The following is a 12,845-nucleotide window of genomic DNA, read 5'->3' as shown; positions in this document are numbered from 1 at the left end:
ATTATATTTGGTTAACCATTAGTACACTTATAGCCTTTTCTTCATTTGAAGAGTTTAACCATCTTTCCCTACTTTTGGTTGTGACAGAAATTAGATGTGTACATATTGCTACACCTATGATATAAGTGTACATTGTTGTACACATGTGATATAAAACAAGTTAAGAAAGAAATTCGTCATTTTATCGAAATACATGTTTTGATCTACTTAGTCTGTAAGTATTAAATATTTTTCATTTTGCAAGGACTTGTACTAGTTCACATCGATTTTGTCCAGTAACTGACATGAACTTCCTCAGGATCTAGAACATTAACTTGCTTTGTAAAACTAGCCTTGGGAGCTGTAAATAAAGTCACACATGTTGCTTTACAATGTGCTTATTTATGTTCTTTCCACATATTTGGAATGGATGTATTTTATAGAGTTTTTTGTTTAAATTTGAGCTAGGCTGCCTGGACTCATTTTTTTTAATCTTTTTGTATCTGCGGTGCTGAATGTATACAGAACAAGCTCTATGTAAATTGTCTCTGAAAAGTATGTAACTTTCATTGCTTTGATGGATCGCTTCTCACTAACATAGGTGTGCACATGTTGATTCTTAATGTGTACATAACAGTACACATGTTGGTTCTTAGTGTTTACATAGTTGTACACATGTTTGCTCGTTAATATGCACATAGTTGTAAACTGAGTTGAAGTATAGTTCATAATTTCTAATTGAGAAGTCCGTATATTAATAGAAAATCTTTTAAATGGACGACGTGCAAAATCTATTTTATGTTCGCTGCTATTTTTCTCTCGTTACCCTTGTTTTTCTACTTTATTCGTCTAATATTTTCTTTTCATCCCATCTTGGCTTGTTGTGATTTCTTATATTTTCTACTTGTGGGTAACAATATCGGCAGTAAGAAAATGAGTTGCATCTCAGAATAGTAAAGTTGGCAAGGTAAATCAGTTTTACTTTACTATAAAAGGTGTATTTATTTGTACACCAATTTTTACGCAGCGTGCTTTTCAGTGCACCAGTTTTATCATACTGGTTGTAAGTCGTGCATTTTGTTTCTACACTGATTATGTACCAGAAACTATGAAACTAGTATTTGCATTCAGACCTGTCTATTACAGTGACCTTATGACATTCAAGGGGTTTTTTATGGATTTTTTTGCTTTTGGATACTTTCGGTTGAACTGGTTTGGTATTTCTAAATTTTAACTTTTTAGTGGATTATCTGATTTTAGCACAATTTTGTGTAAATGTAGAATGGATAAGTGACTTTTGTGTTGTATTGGGCTTGCTATAATATTTTATAAGATGGTATTGTTGTTGTGCTTTTGCACCATTCAGATGTGAGTGACTTTTTATAAAGTGATTGATTTTTTATTTTGTTCGTTTGTAGGTCCTGATGATAATAAAGGGATTGTTTAGGATATATGGGAGATGGAATCCAGTTCATCCAACTGCTCCATGGTTGCGGTGTTGGGATTAGTGTTGGTACAATTTTGCTGGTGTTGGCATTCGTCTTCCTGCTAATTTTCTTCTTGAATCTCCATAGGAATGTACATTTCTCTTGTTCGAGTTACAGCACTTAGCTTGTAGTTAGTTTGCGAACTATAGCATCAAAATGTGTGGATAGTGTCAGTCTAAGCATGTCGAATCCAATGGACGAGTACAAAAATGCTTATGTTCATTGTTTCATGTAGTTAAAAGTGTAATTAAAGTATATACCGTTTGAATGAAAAGATTTAAGTTGTAAGGATGATAGCCCGTTTATTAATTTACATTTTGGTTTCTTCCAATTTAGTCGTATTATGCATTGCTATGTGAGATAATTCAAATTCATATCACCTGTAGGTTCTTAATGTGTACAAGGTATTTGGTTTAGTTGTATACTTGGGTTCCCTACCTTAATGTTGGTCTTTTCTGATAACAAGATTTTGTGCATTAGGCTTGCCAGGTGATTTTGCATGTGTCGAAATGCATTCTGTGTTTTTCTCATGCGAGTTTGGTATCCTACGAAATGCATTGTTCCCTAACTTTTAAAGCAGCATTTCTCATTCGTATTTCTTATCGTGACCACATAAATCACTATTTAAAATTCGTTGCTCCAGTGTAATAAATATAAGAGAGACTTAAATAAATTAGGTTTGCGACGAGTTTCTTTTACCAGATTCATATTGATTAGTTAAACTATGCCTACAACATTTATCATTCGGAACTATGGATTTTCCTTTATCGTTTCTTTTCGATATGTATCTCATTTGTTCGGAATCCCTCATTTTCTTTCCAATTTTTCCTTTGTCAGATGGGGTTGTGCAAACGATGGATAGAGTCAACGACGTTTTGACACATTTTTTCGGAACCCCTCATGAATATATTGCGTGTTATGTGGGTCTGGACGTTGGATTTTCTGTATTTTTACTACGGTGTACATAGTTGTACAAAACAGTGTAAATTAGAATTCTAATAAAATTAAAATATATAGTCATATGGGTACTCTTTTTGTAGATCTCGGAAAGAGTTTTCCGAATATATAAAGTTTGTGAATTTTGGACGAACGGTTCGAAAGATAATTTTTTTTTTAATTATTCATATATTATTAAAATTTTCTGACATCATCATGAGTTACTATGGACTAAACTGCAAATATTTGGACTAAATTGTAAATAATAAGAGTTATTAGTGTACTTTCCCATGTTTTAGACTAATTTGTACCTAGTTGACTCGGCCTGAACTAAATTATATTTTTGGACTGATTTTTGGACTAAACCATATTTTTCCCATTTATTATCCAATCGGGACTCACGTGGTAAGCTGGTGATGGCTAATACGTTAGCATGTTGACATGGCACATTTTAATTGGGTGTTGATATGATTGTGACGTGCTAAAAGAAACAAAAGAAGGAAACTTAGGTTTACTGTGACATATATATACAAAGAGATACAGCCGGAAGAGAGGGAGTTTTGGATGGCGAAAAGCCGACAACGCTATAGTTTTAGAGTGTTTCTTTTGTTTTGATTTTTGTAATGGAATACTAGATCTTTCTATTGGGGCTAAGGAGGAAGCCAATAAATCGTGTAAGAAATTCTAGTACTTTTTGAATAATAATTCTTTTGGAACTTAAATGTTTTAATTAGTCTCTCTTCATATTTAGCTTACCAATAATTGTTTTTGGTAGTTTAGCTATCGATCTTTTATAAGCGAAAGAGATTATACCGTTTTGGAACAACATAAAGTTGTTATATTTATTTTAATCGTTATATATTTCGAGACATGAGATTAGGTTCAATATTGTCTTGTGCTACATTACGAATATTTTTAGAGAGGAATGATTATTTTACATTATTGATTTGGTGGAATCCGAAACCCTAGGTTTTTCTCCCATTAATCATCTTAGCAAACTTTCTTTAATGTTTTTTATTAATTAATCTTAAACCGAATCTTCATAAAATTCCGAGAAACGAATCCCATACTTACCACTTGTAAAAACTACATCACATGTTAGATGCATCGATCTCCTTCATTTACAGCAAACCTAACAACTAATACGTATTCACTCTGAAAAATCTATGGTGGTAAGTTGCACCTATTGGCAGGAGTCATGTAAAAAATATATTTGAATATATCATAACAGGTAAGTAAACAAACCTGAGATAGAAAAGGAAACATGCACCTTCGCATCAACAATATCTCATATAACGGCTATGCGAGCACATCTCTAGGTACCTCAAAACTACCACATCTATTTTCTTGGTGTACACTGGTCCTGCAAGCTACGTAAGTGGTGCCAAAATACATTACAAGATATGCACTTGTTACCTATGAATTTTTGCCACACTTGCACAGCTTCAGGTCGCATCAATGAATCCTGGAAAAACAAAAGGAAGGGTAGTAAGAATAAACCAACTTTCATCAAGTGAAAGAGACCATAATAATGATAAGTAACGCAAGAAACTCTAATGTGTTAAGAGTTTAATCACCAACTAATTAAAGAGGTTACTTGCCAGGTTTGCGGCATCGATCTCAATAAGGTGAGCTTGATTTGATCCAACATAAACAACACACCTACACAGAGTTTACGGAAAATTAAGATATACAACAATATTTTTCTCTACTAAAACTCTTTGTGGTGTGTTGTTTGTTCTGGAATAAAAATGAATATATTGTTCTTTCGTTCTTTATACCTATCCTACAAGACATGTTCAAGAGCTCAGAATAAAATTATTTGAAGCAACTTCATTTATTCCAGCTCTTTAATAGCCTTGCAGGAACAAACAACAGTATCTTATCATGTTCTTCACTTTAGATGGTACTGCGACACTAACACATCTCCAACTTCAAGTCTTGCGGTCAATGAGTCCTCACAAAACAAAAAGAGAATGGTAGTAAGTGAGTATTTCAGTCAGGATAAAATAATGACAAGGGAAACTAATTATCATGATAGTTTAGTCACCTAAAGAGGAAAACGTATTAGTTGTCAGGTTAGCTGCATCGATCTCTTTCATTTACAACAAACCTAACGACTAATACGTGTCCACTCTGAAAAATCTATGGTGGTAAGTTGAACCTGTTGGCAGGAGTCATGCAAAACATATATTTGAAAAGGTTATAATAGGTAAGTAAACAAACCTGAGATAGAAAAGGAAACCTGAACCTTCGAAGGATACAACTCATATCGATGTAGGTGTATACTAATCTTGCAAGGCTCTCTAAGGGCTGGAATAAATTCATTTTGACAAAGTTGATTTTGTCTAATGATGAATTTATTCAAACGCTTAAACAGACTTACATGACCAATATTGTCCATATAGGAATCGTAACAACAAACCATAACAACAAATCGCATACAAAACAAAAGGGAAATAGATTACAACCAAACAACCATAAATATAGAGCAACAATCTGATGAATGAGATTACAGTTGAATAAACCTTATTTGGGTTGTAATCTATTGAAAGAGATTACAAAATCCAAGAGAAAAAAGAATGTAAAGCAATAAACATTAGCATATAAAGAATATAGATTAGAACAAACTATTGAAAGATAATGTTAACCACTAAAAATCAGTAAACCTTAAGCACTAAAGCAGAAATCTATTGAAAATCATTACACATGGATGCTCAGCAGTAAACAGTATGGATGTTAAGCAGTAAACAACAATAACAACAACAACAAAAATCGAAAATATATATCGTGTTAAAATATATTGATATTAGAACCATGAAAAACCTAATTTTAAAGGGAAAAGTACAAATCTACAACATACCAGTGATCTTCATACAGATCTATTAAACAAATTGAAACCCTAAAGAAGAAAAATAAACAATTTTGATAAATCTATTTGTAGCTAAAAGGCACAAAGAAAACACCTTGAGATTGAATGAGATACATTGAAAGATGCGAGTAAAGAGGTATCAGAGTTCTTCACCTCACTCTTTAGAGTTGAACAAAGATGGGAAAAAATCTGAGTTCCTCATCTCACCCTTTTAATAAAATAGGAGGAGAGTTGAAATTATTGAGTCAGAGGAGGGAAATGAAATTTGATAGGGAAATCAGATAGGATTTCTAATTTGTGAGGGAATGGATATCAAAAAGAGTTATTAAATTGGGAAAGTGAGAGGGAAATGAAATTTGAGAGCCAAAATTTTCAGACAAGAGAGAAGAGTACAATAATTGAGGAGAGATTTGCTTTCTCTTTCAAAATATATAGGTCCAAGGCGTCCAGTTCGAGATAAAGTTGGTCAAATTTGTGGTCAAGATGGTCAAATTTATGGTCAAACACATAATCGTAAACAAAACGAGGCATACTTAGGTTGAAAGATTACCATATACAGACCCGATGTTCTCATCGTGGCGAGGTTATAGGTGTCAAATATATCACATTGGATGAAACTGCAACCTATTACTAAACTCAGGTTGCAAGATTACCATAAACAGATCCGATGTTCTCGTCACGGCGAGGTTAGAGGTGTCAAATATATCAGATTGGATGAAACTGAAACATATTACTGAACTCAGGTTGCAAGATTACCATATACAGACCCTATGTTCTCGTCCCGGCGAGGTTAGAGGTGTCAATATATCAGATTGGATGAAACTGCAACCTATTACTGAACTCAGGTTGCAAGATTACTATATACAGACCCGATGTTCTCGTCCAGGCGAGGTTAGAGGTGTCAAATATATCAGATTTGATGAAACTACAACCGATTACTGAACTCAGGTTGCAAGATTACCATATAACCCGATGTTCTCGTCCAGGCGAGGTTTGAGGTGTCAAATATATCATATTGGATGAAACTGCAACCTATTACCGAACTCAGGTTGCAAGATTACCATATACAGACTCGATGTTCTCGTCGAGGCGAGGTTTGAGGTATCAAATATATCAGATTGGATGAAACTGCAACCTATTACTGAACTCAGGTTGCAAGATTACCATATACAGACCGGATGTTCTCGTCCTGGCGAGGTTTGAGGTGTCAAATATATCAGATTGGATGAAACTGCAACCTATTACTGAACTCAGGTTGCAAAATTACCATATACAGACCCGATGTTCTCGTCCCGGCGAGGTTAGAGGTGTCAAATATATCAGATTGGATGAAACTGCAACCTATTACTGAACTCAGGTTGCAAAATTACCATATACTGACCCGATGTTCTCGTCCCGGCGAGGTTTGAGGTGTCAAATATATCAGATTGGATGAAACTGTAACCTATTACTGAAATCAGGTTGCCAGATTACCATATACAGACCCGATGTCCTCGTCCCGGCGAGGTTTAAGGTGTCAAATATGTCATATTGGATGAAACTGCAACCTATTACTGAACTCAGGTTGCAATTACCATATACAGACCCGATGAACTCGTCCAGGCGAAGGTGAAATCAAATTTCAGTGTACGACAAAAACAAATTTTCCGGCGACAATGATTCAAATTTTTCCGACGAAAACAAATTTTCTGGCGACGGTGTTTAAGATTTTTCCGGCGACAGTGATTCAAATTCTTCCGGCGAAAGCAAAATTTTCTGGCGACGGTTAAAGCAAATTTTCCGGCGACGGTGAAAATTACCAAAACGAAAGCATATTTCCCGGCGACGGCGAAATTGACCAAATTACCCTCGTCGGCAGCAAATTTCAGGCGACTGTGAAAATGACCTAATTACCTTTTATAGGCATCTTTTACTCGTCATAGCAGGGCTACTGTTACAAATTGCCCCTTCAAGTTTTCAACCACAAAACCGTCTGAAGTTAGACCTAAATTGGCAATTATTATTGTCAGGTGATATTACCGATTAAAGCTTTCTCTTGGGAATAGACGTGACCCTGCAAGAATTTAGAGTTTATTTTCTATTACCAACTGTTGTGTCTTTTAGGTTAGACTAGTTTATAAGGGGGGAAACCAAAAGGTCAGAGAGCAAATAATTTCAAAGAGAAAATTTGTAGAGGGATCGATCAATCAATCAAAATGGATGGTTATGATGATCGACGCAGACGAAAGGGTACCCCCATGACTGAGAGCAACAATTGAAAGAGTGGGAAGAGAGGCAAAGACAAGAAAGGTTATCCTCCACTATGCTGATGATTAGGCAGATGACCAAGGATGATCGCCAGAAAATACAAAAGAGAGTGTCTTGTTGAATGATATCGAACTCGATCCTCTCTGGAAAGAAATGCATGTTGTGAAAAATAAAGTACAAGAGAAACCGGTAGGGATTTTTCCAAAGAAACCGGTAGAGATTTTACTAAAGAAGAGTCTCCGTGATCCTTCATGGATGAAGAAGGGAAGGAAAAGTATTATGCAGTACAGGACAAAAGACGAAGGTTAGCACAAATTGCGGAGATCAAGGCGGCAGAGGCAAAAGAATATGGAAAGCCCGATAGTGATGCAAGTGCTACCAAAGATGAAGACCAGTTTTTGTTGTTCATAATATTAGTGATATCTGCACTACAGATTCAGACGAAGCTGCATCTGACCTAGAAGCGTCACTTGAGGATTTTCGCGTCGATGAGATTCTTGGGATTAATGATGAAATTTTGGCTCAAATGACCGATTCCGAAGCGGAGTCAGTTGAAGATGAAGAGGAAAATGGGTCTGATGAGGAAGAAGAGTATGATGAAGAGGAAGAGTCTGATGAGGAAGAAGAGTGTTCTGAGAAATCGGAATCTGATGATTCCAATTCCGAGTGATCGTGTGTAACGAGTAAGCCTCATCGAAGGGAAAATGGTAAGTCACTGATTCATGTTTTCTTTTTTGGTAGTGGCAATGGAAACAGTTGTGTTTATTTTGCTTTTTTCTTTTTGTTTTTTGGTACTTGGATTTTTTTGTATGTAACTGGATATGAACATGATAGTGTTGCTGCTAAAAGTTGCACAACACTGAATGAACACAAAGGTTGTGAAAAAGTGGGGGTCTAACAACCACACCCAATATTTCGATTAGAAATCTGTATGGAATAACTTCAATATACTTTTAAGAGAATCAACTAGATAGTCAGACTCAATATTAATAAGAAGTATATCAAGGAGTTAATATCTCCATCTCTCGATTTGATCTACACTCAAGCAAATAGAAATCTGCGAGTCTTTATCAAATACAAGAGAGATATAAACTTGGATGGTACCAAAGACCAATATCCAAGGATCAATCAATTTCCAATCAACAACCAAAGGTTGGATTTCATAATTGATCGATATAACGCACAACCTGTGATATTTCAACTATATAACAAAATATAATGCGGAATAGAAATAACACAAACATCAGAAATTTTGTTAACGAGGAAACCGCAAATGCAGAAAAACCCCGGGACCTAGTCCAGATTCAACACCACACTGTATTAAGACGCTACAGACACTAGCCTACTACAAACTAACTTCGGTCTGGACTGCAGTTAAACCCTAATCAATATCACACTGATTCAAGGTAAAGTTGCGCTCCTTACGTCTCTGATCCCAAAAGGATACTACACACTTGATTCCCATAGTTGATCTCACCCACAACTAAGAGTTGCTACGACCCAAAGTCGAAGACTTTAATAAACAAATTTGTATCACACAGAAAAGTCTACGATGATATATAAATTTGTCTCCCACATTTAAACCTATGAGTTTTGTTCCGTCTTTTGATAAATCAAGGTGAACAGGAACTAATTGATAACCCAGACTTATATTCCCAAAGAACAGCCTAGTATTATCAATCACCTCACAATAATCTAAATCGTATGGAAGCGAAACTAGATATTGTGGAATCACAAAGGATGAGACGAAGATTTTTGTGATTTATTTTTATCTTTCCCTATCAGAGATATAATCTCAAGTCAATTATTTCAATTGAACTCGTTCGATAGAAAATGACAAGATCAGATCGCTCAACTACAAGAGAAGTAGTTTCGTCTGGCTTCAAAATCCCAATGAAGTCTTTAACTCGTTAACCGACAGGATCTCGAGAAGAAACCTATGGTTAAAGGATAATCGACTCTAGCAAAGCCAACTAGTATCACGCAGGAGTGTGGGGATTAGTTTTTCCAGTTGCTATACGTCTCCCTTATATAGTTTTCAAACCAGGGTTTGCAATCTTAGTTACCTTGGTAACAAAGCATTCAATATTCACTGTTAGATGAAAAACCTGACTTATCCAAGCTAATATCTTTCAACTGTTAGATCGAAACTTAGCTTGTCTCACACACAAATGAAATGTATTCCTTTAGGTTTGAGTAACCGTACCTAAACATGTACATTGGGTTGGTTCACAAATAGTTAACCAATGGTTATCCATATGAGCACTTTCATATTAACCTTATTCATCTTTATCATAACTAGTTCAAATGACTCATAAGAACTAGTTCAAGTGTTGTTCAATTGCTTAGATCTTTATACATAGACACAATTGAAACAAAATAGGTTTATTCACTTGAATCAATTCATGAATAATATATCCACGGTTTGCAAAGATTACATTCCTTATAAATTATTGTTTTAAGTTCATGAAACTACCGATTTGAGAATTAACCAGCTTGGGTATGCGTACCTAAGGTGACTGGTTTTTAGTTTGCAAACTTTACATACTGTAGCAGAAATTTTCGGTATGAAAACTTCCGCCAGTACGCATACCTAACCTGTCTCCTTCACCAATACCGCATGCACACATATGCACTCACTTGGTTTTCGGCACATGGATTTATACACTAATGTGCGAACACACTATATTCTTATATCCATAGTTGGTTACGTAATCTCACCTCCACATTTCAATCAATGAAACATTCTTCTATAATGTTATAATAGTCGTTAAACAAAAAGAATCGACTATCGTCATCAAAGCTATTTTCAAGATTGAAACGTCATCATGACTTTCGTCACTGGTAAAGATGAAAATGGTTAAAGAAAAATCTTACCAACACATATTTCGAGAAATAGATAGGCGAGTAAACTCGGCTCGAAATAGCAAATGTGTATGTATGAAAACTATCAAAATTATACGACTTTTGTCTCAAGAGTAGGAGATAGAGTAGATAGACTTTTTAAGTGACATATGAGTTCAATTCTCCACATACCTTTTGGTCGGATGAAGTTCCACTGGTTCCTTGAGTAGTTCTTCGTCTTCGTAAGATAATCGCCATGGAGTCTGGAGCTCAACTATGCCAAACTATCCTAGACCGAGACTTAGTCATAAGTAAACTAGAAATGAAGACATATAGTTTTGATCACTAACATTGACAAACATGCTTAAGTCACAAAACTAGCAACGCATGGGAGTTCCACCGAGCAATGCTCTAACAATCTTCCCCTTTGTCAATTTTAGTGACAAAACTATCAATACATATGGATTAAAAAATAGATAAAACTTTGTATCTTCTCGTCCACATGCTTGATCTCCTTGGTGCTTCAACATTACTCGACAACTTCATCTTTTCCAAGTACTCCCATGATTCCATAGATGTTCAATTCAGCATCATAGTTGTTGAAGTTCCGTAGCCATAACAATGAGAAAACAAAAGCTCTCGATCATTGTTATACAATGTCACAGTATTATTAAACAACATCGAAGTTCTTTTATCAAAACTTCGAGAACAATACTATGGTGATATGTATCACTCCCCCTTAGTCAATACTTTCGTCTCAACATGAAAACCACTCCCCCTTACATAATGACCCTTAAAACACGTAAATCATATGTATTTGTAGTGTGAACTACATATTAATTCTCCCCCTTTTTGTCAATAAAATTGGCAAAGGTACGAAAACGGGATCCTAATGAAATTTTCACGAAGACGCTTCAAGACCAAAGAAAAGTACATATCAACTTATTTAGATGCAATCATAAAGCCGAAGCTAAATGCATTCATCAAGGAGTTTATAAAGATACAAGATAACCCTTAAATAATTCCACAGCTGCACTCCCCATAAAGATATGGAAATTAAGCGCAAGTTCAAAGAACTCTCCCCCATTTGATGTCATTATCGAAAGAACAACAAGAGCGACCTTAGTTTTACAAGAATAGAAATGAAGTGATTTTCTATATCCAAAATTCTCAATTAAACTAACCACAAGTAAACCCATGATTAATTTAATCGGAGTACTCAAGGTGAACAGGAACTAATTGATAATCGGAGTACTCAAGGTTAATCTAACCACAGATTTATATTCCCGAAGAACAGTCTATGAGTTTTGTTCCGTCTTTTGATAAATCAAGGTGAACAGGAACTAATTGATAACCCGGACTTATATTCCCGAAGAAAGCCTAGTATTATCAATCACCTCACAATAATCTAAATCGTATGGAAGCGAAACTAGATATTGTGGAATCACAAAGGATGAGACGAAGATTTTTGTGATTTCTTTTTATCTTTCCCTATCAGAGATATAATCTCAAGTCAATTATTTCAATTGAACTTGTTCGATAAAAAATGGCAAGATCAGATCGCTCAACTACAAGAGAAGTAGTTTCGTCTGGCTTCAAAATCCCAATGAAGTCTTTAAGTCGTTAACCGATAGGGTCTCGAGAAGAAACTTATGGTTAAAGGAGAATCGACTCTAGCAAGGCCAACTAGTATCACACAGGAGGTGTGGGGATTAGTTTTTCCAGTTGCTAGACGTCTCCCTTATATAGTTTTCAAACCAGGGTTTGGAATCTTAGTTACCTTGGTAACAAAGCATTCAATATTCACTGTTAGATGAAAAACCTGACTTATCCAAGCTAATATCTTTCAACTGTTAGATCGAAACTTAGATTGTCTCACACACAAATGAAATGTATTCCTTTAGGTTTGAGTAACCGTACCTAAACATGTACATTGGGTTGGTTCACAAATAGTTAACCAATGGTTATCCATATGAGCACTTTCATATTAACCTTATTCATCTTTCTCATAACTAGTTCAAATGACTCATAAGAACTAGTTCAAGTGTTGTTCAATTGCTTAGATCTTTATACATAGACACAATTGAAACAAAATAGGTTTGATTCACTTGAATCAATTCATGAATAATATAGCCACGGTTTGCAAAGATTGCATTCCTTATAAATTATTGTTTTAAGTTCATGAAACTATCGATTTGAGAATTAACCAGCTTGGGTACGCGTACGTGTACGTGTACCTTAGCTACCGGATTTGAGTTTACAAACTCAGCAGAAATTTTCGGTTCGAAAACTTCCATGGATACGCGTACGGGTATGCGTACCTAAGGTGACTAGTTTTCAGTTTGCAAACTTCACAAAACACAACAGAAATTTTCGGTATGAAAACTTCCGCCAGTATGCGTACGGGTACGCGTACCTAACCTGTCTCCTTCACCAATACCGCATGCACACATATGCACGCACTTGGTTTCCGGCACATG

The sequence above is a fragment of the Papaver somniferum genome, chromosome 3, assembly GCF_003573695.1.
Source record: "Papaver somniferum cultivar HN1 chromosome 3, ASM357369v1, whole genome shotgun sequence".
NCBI lineage: Eukaryota > Viridiplantae > Streptophyta > Magnoliopsida > Ranunculales > Papaveraceae > Papaver > Papaver somniferum.
This window is presented reverse-complemented; position numbering follows the sequence as displayed.